This window comes from Oreochromis niloticus, linkage group LG20, assembly GCF_001858045.2.
Source record: "Oreochromis niloticus isolate F11D_XX linkage group LG20, O_niloticus_UMD_NMBU, whole genome shotgun sequence".
NCBI lineage: Eukaryota > Metazoa > Chordata > Actinopteri > Cichliformes > Cichlidae > Oreochromis > Oreochromis niloticus.
In genome coordinates, this window is record NC_031984.2 from 7418671 (window position 1) to 7436545 (window position 17875).

The window sequence follows — 17875 nt, forward strand, 5'->3', positions numbered from 1 at the left end:
AACTGCATTGTTTCAACAGCTGCTCTTTCCCTTTTCATTGCCAACAGAGGACCCAAAATGGCTTTGCTTTTTTTAAACAGTCCTTTCAAATAGTTGATGCTGGTCATGTAGCGATCCTGGTGATACTAATTTAAAAAATCCTCTGCAGTTTGAGTTTGACAAAGGCCTTGAAGCTAATGAGAATCACACTCATTATCTCTGGTTATTACCAGTTTGACTAAATGGCAACATACTCGAGGTATTACTGTTTGGGCTTCTCATAATAATGCTCTGTATGATCTATCCAGCCTTGCATAATTTAAGAAACTGAATGCGAGTAGGAGGGATAAATGAGAGTGATCGTCTAATTTTCTCATTAGTTGACCTGTTGTGGCAGGATAAGAACGTTTCTCTGGAAGAATTAGCCTGAAGGTTTATGAAGCCAATGCAACAAGGTGAGATACAATCTGCAGCAGTGATTACATTATTGAAAGAAATATTCAAATCACTTAACAACATTTACCAACAAAAGAAAGCTAAAAAAAAATCCATGTCTTCTTGAAAGAATTTTAACATAAAGATGTGTTACATTAGCACTAAAATATTGTTCTTCAAGACTAAATATAAATAATATACACTATATGGATCCATATATTGGGGAATACCTTCATCTTTGGTGTTTGCAGCCCCCTTGCTACAAGTGTATCACATCAATCACCTGTCCATGCAGTCTGCCATGTATTGGTCCTTTGAAAGAGTCCTCATTGCAACAGGTCAGCTCCTGAAACACCTTCTCTCCCCGATTTTTGTAAGTGGTATAACTGCAAAGTGGAAGTGTTTAGGAACTACAGCAGCTGATCCATGAAGTAGTAAACCACATAAAGTAAAGGCGTCTCGTCAGTGTTTGCTGAGGATGCGTAAGTGTGGAAAAGTCACCAACAATCTGTTTTAAAACTCCTCTAGCATTAACATCGGTGCACAAACTGTGTGCCTTCATGCATACATATGCTAATATATGAAGCCACTATTTTTAAATACTTTATGTAAATAGCTTAATGCAGTAGTTCACAATATTTGGGCCTCGCTGAGAGCACGCAAGATAAATCTGTTGGGTTGTAAGATTATTACAGTTTTTTGAGGTCTCAAGAATTATTGAAATTAATCTTATAAATCTTAGAAGTTTAGTGAGTGTTAGCAGTTTCAACAATATATCTTTGGTGAAACCACAACAACTGCAACCGGATTACTGCAAGCCAAAATGTCTGGGATCCACTGACTAAATCTTTAGTTTTACAAACGTATGTTTGATTGAATGAAATCACAAGTCACAGTGTATTTATACTACTTGACGTAACATATTTTATGTAATAAATATTCTCTGTTGATAATTGTATAGACAGTAGCTTATAAACAGATGGATAATTTTCAGGATTTGACAAAAAGTGGTCCAAAATGTGATTTCGCCACCAAAGAATCGCAGCTGTGTCTGTTTGACTGAGATCACTCATAAGTCTTTGCAACTTGGCAGTGCAAGTGTCAATATTGTAACTTCTTTGAGTGGGAGAAAATGGTAAAGATGACTTCAGTATGTGCTGGAATAAAAGAGAGAGAAGAATTAATATACAATAAACCAGGACCAGCTGTCACAGGGTGGAAGAGTACGAACACAATTTATGACAGTGTGTAAACGTGTGGGAGGTCTCTGTGACCCCAGCCTATTTTCCACAGCTAACAGGTCACACAGTTTTTTTTCAAACAATGCACTGTTAATGGTTTTTACATGTAAAAAACATGCAGTCTTTCACTAATGGCTGCACAAGGCCATAGGTGATCAGCGCTACTGATTAATATGGGAATTGAACTGCCTACTAATTAGTATTTATTTAAGCTAACATGCAAGTAATTATTATAACTTCTGTTAAAACACTGACTCCACCTGGGTTTAAATCTACCATCTGGCCAGGGCCTGTGTAGTACTTCAGACTCCTCCCACAGCCCAAAGATGCAGTTAGTGGGGTTAAGTTCATTGGTGACTCTAAATTGCCCATAGGTGTGCGAATGGTTGTCTGTTTCTCTGTGTTAGCCCTGCTAACGGCTGCTTTGGTACATCTGGTTTGTGGAGGGTGAGTCATCCATCTTCACAAACAGACCTTTTAAAACAGGGCAACAGATAAGCTAAATATAACAGGAAGAAAGGAATTGAAAAAGAAACAATACACACATAACGTAAGATATAAAAGCTGAAATGACAGTAAGGCATATAATTTTTCAGATAACTGCATTAAATATGCTCCAAAACACACCATGATTGAGAGATTGCTGGCACCTATCCACTGCACCTGCCTCTAAGGCCCATGTCCCCAACTTTAAAGTTTAAAAAAGGTTTCTGTGGATGAATTTTAACAAAATTCAGATATGCATTTTGTTGTGAAGGTTTTTTTTTGTTGTTTGTTTGTTTTGTTTAAGTAGTCATTTGCACACTGGGGTCTCGTGGGATCCCATTTTTGAGGATCTGCTCTAAAGCCCCTCTTGTTTGCAGTGATGAGGTCAGGCAGTTGTAAGGAGTTTAAATAACTTGGATCAGCCAACAGTGCATAAGAGAGGAAGAGAAGAATGCGACATAATTATAAGAATGGGGCAAAAATCAAATAAACATCTCATATGAAAAAAAGTTCAATAGTTTTCGTTAAACGTTTTCATACAGTCATCATGGGCATAAAGTCATTAATTAAATTCAGGGTCGAATCACTACAAGAGTCGCCTCAAGGTGCTTAAAAATGAACAATGCATGCTGGATCATCATTTCACGCTAGAAAAAGAACAGTTCAAAGAAATCATTAAAAGCCCCAAAATTACCCAAACTCAATCAGTGCAGCAACTATCTTAAATAAATCAGAGTGTGAGACGTTTATGTTGTATGAGCAAATAAACATTTACTACTGGAGGCAATGGGAATTTTGTTTTCTTTCTGCATGGGTTTACTTGAGTCCATAACATATAAAATCATCAACCTGGATGCTCTAAAATGTTCCAAAATAACCCAAGGATTTATTTCAAACCCTTTTTTGGCAGATGTAGTGGTCCATCTGTTGGGTAAAGTAGTTTGGATAGTTTCTAAAATTTGAGCTCAGCTTGAACAGCCTCCTCTCAAAGTAATGCTCTATTAAGCAGAATAACAAAGACTGGTGAGCACACAGTGGGCTTAAAAGGCTTAAAAGCAGCCAGAGCACACCGAGGTTGGTGGTAAAAATATTATCATTTATCAGATTCAAGTGCATGGTTTTAAATAATCTTGAGCAGGGGAAAAGTATTATAGACCTATCTGGTGTGTTAAAAAATCTGACATCCTCTCCCCCGACTCACACCTGACTATGAACACCTCTCCAGATTCTGCAGTTAAGAGTCGCAGCTATAATTTACGTATGTGATTGAAAATATCTCTAGTAGACTGACAGTTATGTAATTTTACACTTTGCATTGTATCAGATATCATTATTTCACAGCCCGTATTCAACATTATAAACACTTTGACAGATGGACCCCTGCCTCCAGTTTTATTGCTTTTTTAATAGAAAGATTAGATTGGAAGCGAAGAAACCACAAGAACATCTCCGTCTAAAACAAAAGTGAGATTAATTGCTTTCCAAAGTGAACACAATACTTTTCAAAGTTTTAAATCGTCTCAACCACAGAGTAAAGATAAGCTCAGCTCTTGGAACCGCATTATACGAGGACCACTTTTTATTAAACATCATTAATCATTTATTAACTAGTCAGTGTGGAAGCACACATTACAGAGAGTAGAAAAGAAATAAACAAATAAATATGGTCTTAAATTGATGTGATGGCATGCTGGTGTAAGGATCATGATTAGAAACTAATGCATTTCAGTTGGAAGTATGTCTCATGACAAAACTATGGCAGTTATCTCAACTCTCTCTCTATTAGAGTGGAGAGCATACGAGGAAAGGACTAAACACATCCCACAGCACTCCAGGCTTTTAGCAGCACAGATACGGAAAGGTTTAGGATTACCTGACCCAGCCCTGACTATTAGCTTTATCATTTTTAATTTTTGTCGGTCTAGGACAGGGGTGGGGAAACTCCAGGCCTCAAGGGCCGGTGTCCTGCACGTTTTAGATGTGTCCTTGATCAACACAGCTGATTTAAATGGCTAAATTACCTCCTCAACATGCCTTGAAGTTCTCCAGAGGCCTGGTAATGAACTAATCATTTGATTCAGGTGTGTTGACCCAGGGTGAGATCTAAAACCTGCAGGACACCGGCTCTTGAGGCCTGGAGTTCCCCACCCCTGGTCTAGGAGGTCGTTCTGTAGGGAGGGGAACCTGGTAGCTATCCTGCTTCCCATTCTACTTTTGGAAGCTCTTGGAAGTCAAAGCGATTCCTGAAGCAAACAGATTTTGTAAAACGGTTCACAAAAGTTCTTACTTTAAATGACCTTCATTTTGTCTTATTCAGTAGCTGCCTGGCAGATCCCCATGTACCAAATAGAAGTGAAGAAGTTAAAGAACTGAAAAGGAGGAGCGTGTATGGAGGCGTGGTCCTGCTCCTGAAATTCCGATACCTAATCTCCAATTGTTTTTAACCCATTCCCCCCACATGAGCATAATTACACGAATAAAAACATTTATGCTCAACAATTTTCTCTCATTTTATACATGAATTCTAGTATATATATCGTCTTGATGCATTCTCAATCATCCAGGAAAGTAAATCTCCAAAAGTTGATTCTGTTCATCTGGACGTAGCGTTTTGTGGGAGAAACGTTTCATCACTCATCCAAGTGACTTCTTCAGTCTCGAGACTGAACTTTTGGAGATCTAGTATATATATTTTTTTCTCATGTCTCACGTTTATCAGCCACAGTACTGAACATTTTTGTGCCTGTCTTCATAGTATAACAAAGCAGGGAGCTCCACAAAATAAAGTAGTAAACCAGCTCATATAGTTTCCCAAGCAGCAAGCAAGTCATTTCCTTTCTCAAATGACACAGGCCATTAACCAGGACCTGAAACAGAGGAAACAAAAGCCTCTTATTATGCAACTAAGTGTAAGGAGTGCACAATTCTCATGGAAAGTCCAATATGTGTACATGGCTCTTAGAAATCACAGGAACATAACCTTGTATCACTGTGCATTGAGTACATAATGCACAGGGTTTAAAAGCTGAAGAAGCACATTTTATTAGACACAGACCATTAGACAGGATATCTGGAAATGGATTTTTTGCAACAAATTTAGAGGAATACTTTTAAAGCACAGAAACCTCCCACAGTTGGAAGCGTTGCCCCTGCTCTTTAGTCTCTCAGTATGACTAAGCACACCTTTGTGTCCTCTCACCAACGTTAGACATTTTCTTAGCCAGGTAAACAGGTAAAGGTGAAAAGAGGAAGTTTAACAGTTTCTTCTGAGTCTCTTTGATCATGTCTTCAGAGGAAAATCAATGACGGGATCGTGGCATTTGAAGACTTCTGGTTGCAAAAGGATGGTAAGATAACAAATTTAAAATAAACAGAATGAGCATGTGCAGTGAGATGTGAAAACTACTCTCTTAGTGCTGCCTTTGGTATAAACATTGATTTTTAAATTCAAGTCACACGCTGCTCAAAGTGAAACTATCTCCCCTTCACAGAAAAATACATCTGTACATCATATCACTTTATAATCTCCACTGATTAACAGCGACCATGTTACCCTCACATTCTGCAGTAGTAAATTTTATATGCAATTTACATGTCACTTTTCACTCGACGGGCTGATAGGGGAGTACTGGAGCACAAATCTTACTGAAAGTCCAAAGTGAGACGTCTTCTGTCAGTCAGGGGAGAGAACAACCTGCTCAAGCTGAACATGACAGTTTGATGACTCTAACCCACTTGCCGCCCTGTCAAAGACTCGTTGAGCCACTTTGTTATTATTATTTATTTGTTCAATATTTCTTCGTGCACATATTTGATCATCACATGGCTGGAACTCAGTCTATTTAAATGTGTAGATTTGGTCAAGATGACCTGCTGACGTTCAAACCGAACATCCAAATGAGGGAAAGGGTATGCTAAATATGCTTCGGCTGCTGGAATATTTAGGAAAGTGTGGATTTACTGGAAGTTCTCTAAAGTTTACAGAGAATGGTCTGAAGAAGGGGAAAATAACCAGGGAGAAGCGGTTTTTTTGGTGAAAATGCCTTGTTGTTGCCAGATGTCAGAGGGGAATGGCCAAACTGCTTTAAGCTGAGAAAGGAAATAGTAATCACTACTTACAAGCAACTATGCAGAAGAGCATCTCTGAACACATAGTACATCAAACCTTGAAGCGGATGGGCTATAGCAGTGTTTCCCAACCTTTTGGAGCCACGGCACATATTTCACATTAGAAAGATCACACGGCACACCACCAAACAAGAAGGCACGCACCAGGCATAGCAATTGGCTCAGTTTGTCCAGTATACCCCCAGTATTTTTTGCTTTCTTATACTCATGCTAGGGCCTTCATCTCAGTCAGAATTTTCTCCAGGACCCAGGTCAGACTGACTACTTTTTCTTTTCAAATATTTATCCATTGCTATTACACACTGCGTTGTCTCACTCACAGCATGATTATTATGTAATTTCTTCTGCGTCTTCTTCTGTTTTACTGGCAGTTGGCAATCCATTTAATTAGAGCAGGTAGTTGTACTGCCCTCTAGTAGAAGAGAAGGTCATTATTCTGCCCATTACTCACGCCTCTCGCTTAGATTACTAATCAGGTGGAACCAAATAATCTTCCATGGCACACGTGATCATTTCTCACGGCACACCTATGTGCCACGGCTCAGTGGTTGGGAAACACTGGGCTAGAGAAACAGAAGACCACACCGGGTGCCACTCCTGTCAGCTATGACCGGAAAACTGGGGCTACAGTTCACAAGGGCTCACCAAAACTGGACAAATAGAGGATTGGAAAAACATGTGGTCCATATCCTATCAATATGGACCACAACTCTCAGAAATGTTTGTAGCACTTAGTTAAAATGCCACAAAGAATTACGTGATTGTGAAGGCAAAAGTGGGTCTAAACTGTACCTACTGGCAACTGAGTGTATATGTACCTGACACACAGCACAGTACCTCTAGGAATAATTAAATCTGAGTACCTAATTAAAGATCTGCAAACCCTCTGCGAGTCCAGTAAATAGGGTAATTTCTCTCAGATTAGATTTGATTCAGATTAATTTTACAAATTAAATTAATCATTTTCCCCATAAGTGCCTTGCAGTAACACAAAGCATTATTTCATCTCTAATTATAAAACTAAAAAAACTGAGAAAAGCTATGGATTGTGACAGGTTAGAAAAACACCATCTGAACTACTGAATGGCTTTTGTTTAATGAAAGACAAGCTTGGTGATTATGTGTTAAATATGTTTGTAAATGGGAACACAGTCAGCTTGAAGTCAGTTTGAAAAGTGAAAATATTGCTTACAAATCATAGATTAGCTGTGCTGACTTCCAGTCATTGTTTATTCCTTCTGTAGTCATGCAGAAGTAAAGTCGCTGTCTGAAAACAGAATTATTAGATTGGTATTAAGTTCAGTTAATTTTTTTAATTTAGAAACGCTGTTAAAAATATTCAAAGAAATCTGTGAACCGACAGAAGAAAAGCAGAACAAAAGAATCGTGTTAGGAATTCATTACAGCTTCACAGTGAGATCGCAATTAAAGTATAACCTTATTCTCTGTTTTCAGCTTTTGTATTAGCAATAATACACAGTTTAAAATAAATTGTCCAGCATTCACAAGACCTTATAAAGCCGACATGAGACTGTGAGGATCTGTAAGAATCCAGCACTGGGGAGCTAGCTGCAGCTGTTTGATGACAGAGTGCAATTATATCACTCCTTCACATAACACAGAGTCGAAAACACAGACACCATAGTTCTGTCATAGCCTCTGTATTGGCAGCACACATGGCCATAAGTCAGGAGCTCACAATTGGGCACCAAAAATAGCAAAGGGTCAAAGCCAAGCAAATGATTTAACCAAGACGATGCCTTTGCTGTAACAGAATGATGAATTCTTCTTTCATCGCCGCGTTATTAGCTGCATTTTTGCTGTGAACGAGCTGTTTTTCTCTTCCCAGCTTCCTCTCCAGAGATTAAATGTTCAGTTTGACCCGCATAACCTTATCCATAATTCCCCTAGTCCCCTAGAAGGCTAATGCTAGCACCGAAACCTCTGTTAATGCAATGCCATTAGCGGGCTAATATACAGGAAGAAACATCAGAATTGTCTATAGAGTACTGTTTATGCCAAAACTGTTTCCAGTGAAGTAAATTATGAGAAAATGTTAGAATATATGGCCCTATTAGAGATAATTGTCAATGGTTTCACAACTGCAAAAATTATTACAAGATTATTGCATACTTGCAAAATGTTGAGGTTCTTTCTAATACAGCAAGCCAGATTTTAACCCCTATAACGCCAAGTGTATCATATTTGATACATGGGTTTTTGTGAGTTTTTGAAACCTCTCCATCATCAGTGCGATTTTGTTGTCCCCTGAAAAACCTAAACTAATTCTACAATACATTTCTAAGCCATAAATTGGATAAAACTGCCAGATGTAGACATTTTTCATGTCGTGTTACAGATGGAAAACCCCATTCGGAACTAATAACACTAATGAACCATGCTTCCCGACATTGCTGTGTGACTGTCAGAGTTAATATGATTTGAATGTTAGTTTCCGGATGTGATGTGTGAAGCAGGCAGATTTAGGACTCGAAAGCATGACTAAACTTAAAGGCAGCTTTATTTTTGGGGCTTACAAGAGACAGAATACAAGGAACTTAACTAGGAAGCTATAAATGAAATACTGGACACAAAACTAGAGGAGAGATGAGAAAGATCAGAACATATGATAAGGAGAAACAGAAGGCTTAAACGTACATGATGTAATCAGAGAGATGGAACACACCTGGGAACACAGGTGAACTAAATCTGAGTAACAACAGGGGCAGACATACCAACTTGGCACAAGGATGAAAGTATCCCAAACACAGAGACGAGACTGAGGTGATTCAATTCAATTCAATTTTATTTATACAGCGCCAAATCACAACAACAGTCACCTCAAGGTGATTTATATTGTAAGGTAGACCCTACAATAATACATACAGAGAAAAACCCAACAATCAAATGACCACCTATGAGCGAGCACTTTGGCGACAACGGGAAGGAAAAACTCCCTTCCAACAGGAAGAAACCTCCGGCAGAACCAGGCTCAGGGAGGGGCGGGGCCATCTGCCGTGACTGGTTGGGGTGAGAGAAGGAAGACAGGATAAAGACATGCTGTGGAAGACAGCCAGAGATTAATAACAGGTATGATTCATTACAGAGAGGTCTGTTAACACAAGGTGAGTGAGAAAGGTGACTGAAGAAGAAATACTCAATGCATCATGGGATAAGGCTGGATAAGGAGATAAGACAGATAGATAATAACTAAACAGATGAGACAAGGACAGACACAGGAACAAAGGCTGATAAGTAAAACAGCCAAATTTCCTTACGGATTACTAAAGTATTCTGATGGTGTGATAGAAGAGGATGCTGATCATATGAAGGCAGATGATTCACTGTGGTGACTCCTTAAAGGGAGCAGCTGAAAAGCGAAGAAGACAAAGACTTGCCGTTTTATTTCTGAGTAATGAAAACAGATGAAGTCATGCATTACCGGAAAACTGCAATCAAGTGAGAACACACACCCTTCCACACAGTCAAAGGCCAATAAGGCCAATAAGTAGAGTTGAGGTCACAATAGTTTTTCACTGCAGCTTCATATTAAATAAGCATAACATTTTGAAAATACTGTTGACAGTCACAGAGTTATTACGCTCTCTGACTCTGAGGATACCTTGGATCCAATTTTTAATATAAGGTTACCTCTTAGTAGCCACTGTGTCTGGATTTCATTTTAATTTCTCTTTTGTCCATTAAAAATATGTGTGGAGGAATGACAGTGAGCTACTTTAAGAAATGAAATGGACATGCAATGGAAATTTCAGCCAGCTTCCCCCTGGGTTCTCCTATGTTTAACTTGAATGGACTGGAGAAACACCAGAGAGGTTCAGCAACAAGGAATCGATGGAGCTTATAAAACAGTGTTTAAACAAATTAATTAAACTTACCAAACCACGCAAACTAAATGTATATTATATGTAGGTTCAATGAGGAAGATCTGTGGCCTCACATCTGTCCGCTCGCAGGTGCTGCTGGCTAAATCTAAGCTTGATCTCTTCGACTTTCCCATGCTGTCAAACTGTTTGTTTCATCACTGGTCTAGTCCAATCACCCTCTCCCAGCCTTCTCCAGGCCAATCGGCATCCACGCCACCTACTTTAAATCTCACTGTCATTCTCCTTTGCAGACGCCTTTGTGCAATCCACCTCCTCCCCATCTCTTCAGTCAGGCTCCATTCAAGCCACCTTCATCTCCACCACCAGCATCTAGTCTCCAGGGGGTCCTGCTCTAATCCCTTTCACAGCTGGGGCTCAGTTCTGCTGAGACGCACCATCAGAGTCTAACCACCCCATCCTCCATCCTTTTCAGTCACACCAACTCTCTGTCTTCCTTTATGACATCAGTAAACCAACGCTGTGGTGCTCTTCTTTTCCTTGTCCCTGGCAGCTCCACATTAAAATTCCTTTGTCCAATATATGCAACATTCCCTCTGCCACCACCGTACAGCCTCCTATCTGTTTCAGATTGCACCTTTTACATACAATTTAGTCCACCTGTGTGCACCTTCCTCCACTCTTCACCCCTGTTCCTCCCTCTTGTTGACATAAGTTTTCACTACAGCCATTTCAGTTATTTCAGCAGTGGATGCAACTATTACACAAGTGACTGTAAAGTTATTCGTTCTTCCTCAGCTCTGTTTTCATTCATGATTCCTCAGCAACAAAAAAGGAAAAAAAAAGTTGCTTTCCTGTTAATCACTCCACAGGAAAGTGAGAGTTCCCACTGTGCAGCGTGTTTTTAAGACTCTCATCCTGCTGACGGTGAGCAGCTGATGACCTTTGGCTTCATGGACAGCAGCAGGGCGCATCCCTGCAGAGACACTGTCATCTGGTCACCGGGAGAGTTGTGAAAACGAGAAACATGTACTGTACATCATCTTGAAAATGGTTTGAAAGATCTCTCAGATTACTGAGACTTTTGTTTACAGATATACCTATGAAGCTTCTATAAAGAACCAGTCATTCAAAGAAATATAAAGCAAATGCAGAGTGGACTTGATATCCTGTCTACAGCGTCTATAGTCTATAGTGTCTGAAGTAGGGTGTGAAAAGAAAATTTCATAGAGATACTGAATCATTAGACTTTTTTTGTAGTTATTATAATAGCTTTCCTTTTGTTTGCATGATCAATGAACATGACTCAGGACTCCAAGCCTTGCTGATCTCCATTCTAACTATGCAATAACAGAACAGTTTAAATCGATATGTAGGGTGGCTATAATTATTAAACTATTAAACTAGACAAGAACTGAATCTCAAAGACCAGAGCTGAAGACTATTGTGTTAAAAACGGTATCTGTTCAGGCTCCGGGGAGTAATATGCCACTGTGAAGTAATGAGTCCAGTGCGAAGTAAAGTCCCAGCAAATCTATTTAGTCTGTTGAATAATTAACTTCTCTGCTTCTTAGTCTGGAGAATCTTTTAACAAGCTTAGAGCAATAAAAGATTGAACATCCACATTTGATTTACCAATAAAAAAATAGGCAACTCCATCCATTTAGGCAGACTGTAAAATCAGATCTAAATGTATTTTGTTTAAATTGAGTTTTTGTTCAGCTTTATGTTTTCTGGGTTATTATGAAACTATAAGGAAAGCTATAACTGTAGTTTCAGGTGTCATTAGGACATTAAAAAATACCTGTATGTAAACCCCAGTCAAATCTGATTAAAACAACATGTTGAAAATGCTTAAAAAGTTTTATGATTCCTCCCTAAATAAAGTTTTAAAATCCATTTTTTTTCTTACAAGTTTTATCTATTTAAAATAAAGGGCATTCAGCAGCAAAAAAGCATATATATATTTACCTGCATGATTTTTTTAAAAAAAGCTCTGGAGCAGGTAATGTGGTGTTTTTCCAGCATCTGAAGTGAACGAATGAACTTACCATTATTACGTTCCAAGTTGCTATTTTAGTGTTGTTATACCTGAAACGAACAACTAGAACATCTCAGGCAGTCCCTCGATTAGTACAAAAACAAACACAAAGAATAAGCTTTGCTAGAATAGCATTTTCTATTCAGGGAATTTGTTGATGAAAGTTTGTTATAAATATCCTTTGTTATAAATTTAATTCAGTTTCTATGGAGACCAAATTGTTGCTATGTGACGGAGTTGAGGCATGAGCTGAAGAGTGTAAATGTAGTATGTATGAACATGCGATGCACATGCAGTTTGATGGATTTGTATTTTTATAAGGGTAAACGCTGTATTTCCATCCGCCAACAGCAGGGGAGATCCATCTTATGAAACTGGTCTCTTTGGATGCTTTTTTATGCAACAGACTGAAAACAAATTAGTGTGTTTTTTACTAAAAAATACACAAGATCTGTTTTCTAATTAGATTAAAGTCAATGGTGGGGATTAACCACTCCTGTTGGGCTGAATACTGAATATGACCTGTTTGGCAAAGGGCTTAGAGTAACTGAATACCCAATTAGTTGTGGTTCATTAATTCAGCAAGGCCAGATCCAAGGTCTTCTCTTGGTTTTTTGCATTGTTTGAAGCCTCTTTGTTTGCGTGATTAGGCTTCACAGAAACGCATAATGATTAAAAAAATTCAAATTACTGGGGGAAAGCACAGAGATGCCAAAAAGTCGTTCTCCTCTTTCCTCCACTCTCTCTCTCTCCTTCTACTCTGCTTTTCTCTAAATCTACTTTAAGCGCCAAGAGCCAACGTCTGCTGTTAGTGTTAAGGAGATGTCAGCTTATAACTCAGCAGGTCTGTTGATCACTATGGCTTTGATTATAGCTGTGCAAAATAACAGCCTCTCCTCTCAGCGCAATCTGTGCAGCCAATACTCTATCTGCTCTGTTGTGTGCCATTTAATGGGGTCCCACGTCTCTGTGATGTCTCTGTGATGATGGCTATTATTAGCAAATTACAACAATGTCATTCTATTAAATGTCACTTGCTTAATTACAGGAAAAAAATGAATGAAAAATGCATTTACTTATCTATTTTTTGTCTTGTTCAAATTTTGTTAGAGAAATATTATTATTCAATGCTGTTCTTGTCACTGTCTCTGTAATTATTGAACACATTGAAAGGCATTTAAAATGCAGCTGATCAGATATTAATATTTAATCGATGAATGTGAAACTGAAGATTTAGTGGTGGTGCTTTGGTTTTGTTTGTCTACCAGCTCTCTCCTGGGGAGGTTGCACAACCACTTAGATTTTTTTTATTTATTTTTTTCAGATTTTTCACTCATATTCATGTTTCCGCTGGATGTAAATTAGCTCTTGGATTTGATGTATAAGTGAGATGAAGTAACAGGACGTCTGTGGTGTCAGTTTTCAACTTGACAGGTTTTTTTCACCCCTCTTTGCCAGTTTTTCACCATTGAAGACGATTCCTTTTTTATGACAGTTCAGTTCAGTTCAGTTCATTTTTATTTCAAACATGTGCATTCACAATCATTACAAAATATAATTCCATTCTTTTGTTTGAAAAGGAGTAGGCAGAAGTATACACTTATTAGTCCCTACCCCCTCAAATTTTACCTCTCATTGATTTAATTTTCTTTTAGCCTTAAATTAAACAAACAACATATAAAGTAACAGTAAAGCAAAGACTAAACAAACAAACAAACAAACAAATAAACAAAACAAATAAACAAGCCCCACCACAATATAGCTACTTTCAAGGACTGAGTGGGAATGTTTGCAGATTCACAAATTATAAGATAAACAAACGAAAACACTATTACGAACAACATTATCGCCCTGGGTTAACCCTGTTTTCTTCATTCTTATATTTGTTAAAAATGTGTTTTTTATATTTCATTTTAAACTGGTTTATGTTGTTACTTTGTTTCATTTCTTCTGTTAGACTGTTCCATAATTTAACTCCTGCTATAGAGATAGATATACTTTTTAAAGTTGTTCTAACACTTTGTATTTTTAAATTCCATTTCCCTCTTAAGTTATACCCACCTTCTCTTTCTATGAACAATTTGCAGATTTCTTTTGGAAGCATTTTATTTCTTGCTTTATATATTATTTGCGCTGTTTTAAACTCCACCAAGTCTTGGAATTTAATAGCTTGCATTTTGAAAAATAGTCCATTTGTATGGTCCCTGTACCCTGCATTATTTATTAATCTGTGGGCCCTTTTCTGTATTATAGTTATTGTTTGTGTATTACTTTTGTATGTGTTTCCCCAGACCTCTACACAGTAGCTCATATACGGCAGTAGTAAAGCACAGTATAATATATGCAGTGCTTTCTGATCCAATATTTGCTTTGATTTCCCCAGGACGGCAATGCCCCGTGCCAGTTTCCCTCGAACATAAGTAATATGTGGTTTCCAACAGACCTTGTGGTCAATGATCACACCAAGAAATTTGATTTCATTTACTCTTTCTAAATATACATTATCAACACATATTTCTACTTTGATATTTTTCTTTCGGTTTCCAAACAACATAAATTTGGTTTTATCTAGATTTAATGATAATTTATTTATATCAAACCACTTCTTTAATATTGTTAATTCCTGTGTGATCATCTCCAAAACCTGTGGCAATTCCACACCTGAACAAAATATATTTATGTCGTCTGCAAATATTACAAACTTTAAATTCTGGGAGACTCTGCAAATATCATTTATGTACATAATAAACATTTTTGGACCCAATACTGAACCTTGAGGTACTCCACAAGCTATATCCATCAAATTAGATTTATATTCATTTATTTGTACATATTGTTGCCTATTGCCTAAATAGCTTTTTAACCAATCCAAAACCACTCCCCTAAACCCGTACCTTTCCAGTTTTTTTAATAGAATTTCATGATTAACAGTATCAAACGCCTTCCTCAGATCTAAGAAAACTCCGAGTGCGTACCTCTTATTATCCATACATTCTGTTATCTCTTCCATTAAGTCTATCAATGCCAACGTTGTTGATCTGTTGTTTCTGAACCCATACTGACTATCTGTCAGTAATTCATGTTTTTCCACAAAACTGTCAAATCTTTTTATGAAAAATTTTTCCAGTATCTTAGAAAACTGGGAGAGTATTGACACTGGTCTATAATTTGTAAAATGATACTTTTCACCTGTTTTGTAAATGGGAATAACTTTAGCAACATTCATTTTTTGTGGAAAAACCCCTTTTCGAAAAGACAAGTTGAATATATATTTTAATGGTTTTACTATACCATCAATAACTCTCTTTACTGTTACCATATCAATATCATTCCAATCTGTACTGGTTTTGTTTTTAAGTCCTCTAACAATGTCATAAATCTCTTTCTCTTCCACTGCTCTTAAAAACATTGAGCTTCTATTCCTTTCAATATCTTCACCAGTGTCCCTTTCTATTCCATCAACCTTTATTCCCTCTGCCAGTTTTGGCCCTATATTTATGAAGAATTCATTAAAACCACAAATTCATGAAGTTCAATACTTAAAATTATAATACAAAAATGTAATAAATTGAAAAAGGAACTGTGAAAGCGGTTCAAATATTTTTTTTCTTGTAAAGGAATCAAATACGGTACAATTAAGTATAGTCCACACCAAAATTCAGCCTTTGAATTTATTGAAGAGCGTGCTGAACAAGGTCATCCCAAAAACATCAATGATTTAATGTAGTTTGCGGGCAGATGAACAAAATTTTAAAAAGGCTCCATTCACAATTATATATCCAGCTCTTTACGGATAGGCAGAAAGGAGGTTTGACTAAATGATAATATCTGCACACTGGCAGTTATGACAGGGCTAACATGCTAATATCAGCGAACAGTCATGTGAAAAAGAAAGTATATTCTCTAAGGTTTCCTCTGGTCTTTACCAGGTTCTAAAATTGTAAATACAACCTTAGATGAATAACAACACATTAAATATTGCACTGTTTCATTATTTATTAAATGAAAACTAAGCACATACTCAACAGCTTACAGAAAAACCTTTAGCAGCAGTAATTTCAAGTAATTGTTTTTGCATGACCGTAAGTCGCAATCAGAATTCTGGCCCACTCCTCTTTACAACATTGCTTCAGTTCATTGAGGCTGCAGGTATTTCTTAATGTACAACCCTCTTAAGGTCCCACCACAGCATTTTAATCATTTTGAGGTCTAAACTTTGACTGGACAATTGGAACACCTTAATTCTTTTCTTTTTAGGCAATTCTTTTGTAGATTTGCAGCTAGCCTAGGGATAATTGTCCTGTTTGATGACTCAATTTAGCCAAGCTTCAGATGCCCTGAAATTTGACTGTAGCATACTTTAGTATAGAGAGGAGTCGTCAACTCAATGACTGGGGGGTGGAAAATGCCCCGGCCCCGTGGCTGCAGAAAAAACCCAAATCATTCCTCTTTGCACTGACCATTGACAGATGGTATGAAGTGGTTCTGGTGATATCCTGCTTGGTTTTCACCAAATGTGGCACTGTCCATTAATTTAATTCAAGTTCATTCAATTTTGTTTATATAGCACAAAATCACAACATTTGCCTCAAAGCATTTTATATTGTGAGGCAGAGGAGGCCAACTCCAGTCCTCGAGAGCCGGTGTCCTGCAGGTTTTAGAGATCACCCCGGGCCAACACACCTGAATCGAATGATTAGTTCATTACCAGGCCTCCGGAGAACTTCAAGATATGTTGAGGAGGTAATTTAGCCATTTAAATCAGCTGTGTTGGATCAAGGACATGTAAAACCTGCAGGACACTGGCCCTCAAGGGCTGGAGTTCGCCCACCCCTGCTGTAAGGTAAAGACCCTACAGCAGGGGTGTCGAACTCCAGGCCTCGAGGGCCGGTGTCCTGCAGGTTTTAGATAACACCAGGGGTAATTTAGCCATTTAAATCAGCTGTGTTGGATCAAGGACACATCTAAAACCTGCAGGACACCTGTGCCCTACAGAGAGAACAGAGAAAACCACAACTACCAGTTGACTTCCTATGAGCAGCGGAAAGGAAAAACTCCCCTTTACCAGTAAAAAAAACCTCCAGCCTCCAGCAGACCCAGGCTCAGGGAGGGGCCTTCAATTACAGCATTTCCACGTTGGTCTAGTCTGTCCTCATAAAACTGAGGCTTTCTCTTGCCAACATTTGTCAACATAAAAAAAAAATACTTATTTTTTATTTTGTCTTGCCTTTAATTAGACTGTGATTAACTGTAACATCTAACATACTACCTGAGGGATGTCTGGGATGTAGCTTGTAGGTTTTTACAATATCTCTGAACATTACATGGTCTGACCTTGAGGCAAATTTGCCAGGACATACTGGGAAGATCATCTTCAGTACTTTTCACTTGTAAAGAATCTTTCTCGGTGCATAATAATGGACCTCAAATTATTTGAAAATGTTTATAACTCTTCCCAGATTGATGGGCAGCAATAGGCGCTTCTCTAAGATGGTTGCTGATGTCTTTCCTCTTTGGAATTGTGTCGACACACAACTGAATGCTGCAGGGATGACATGATTCCTCTGAAATAAAAGGTCTGATTTTATCCAAGTTGCCGGGAAAATGATCTTTCAACTTATTACCATAACTTACTGTAAACACAATAAGTACATTTGGAATGAATCTAAGTTACTGACTGTAAGTCTTAATCGTATAATCATACAAAACAAAATGATGTTCTG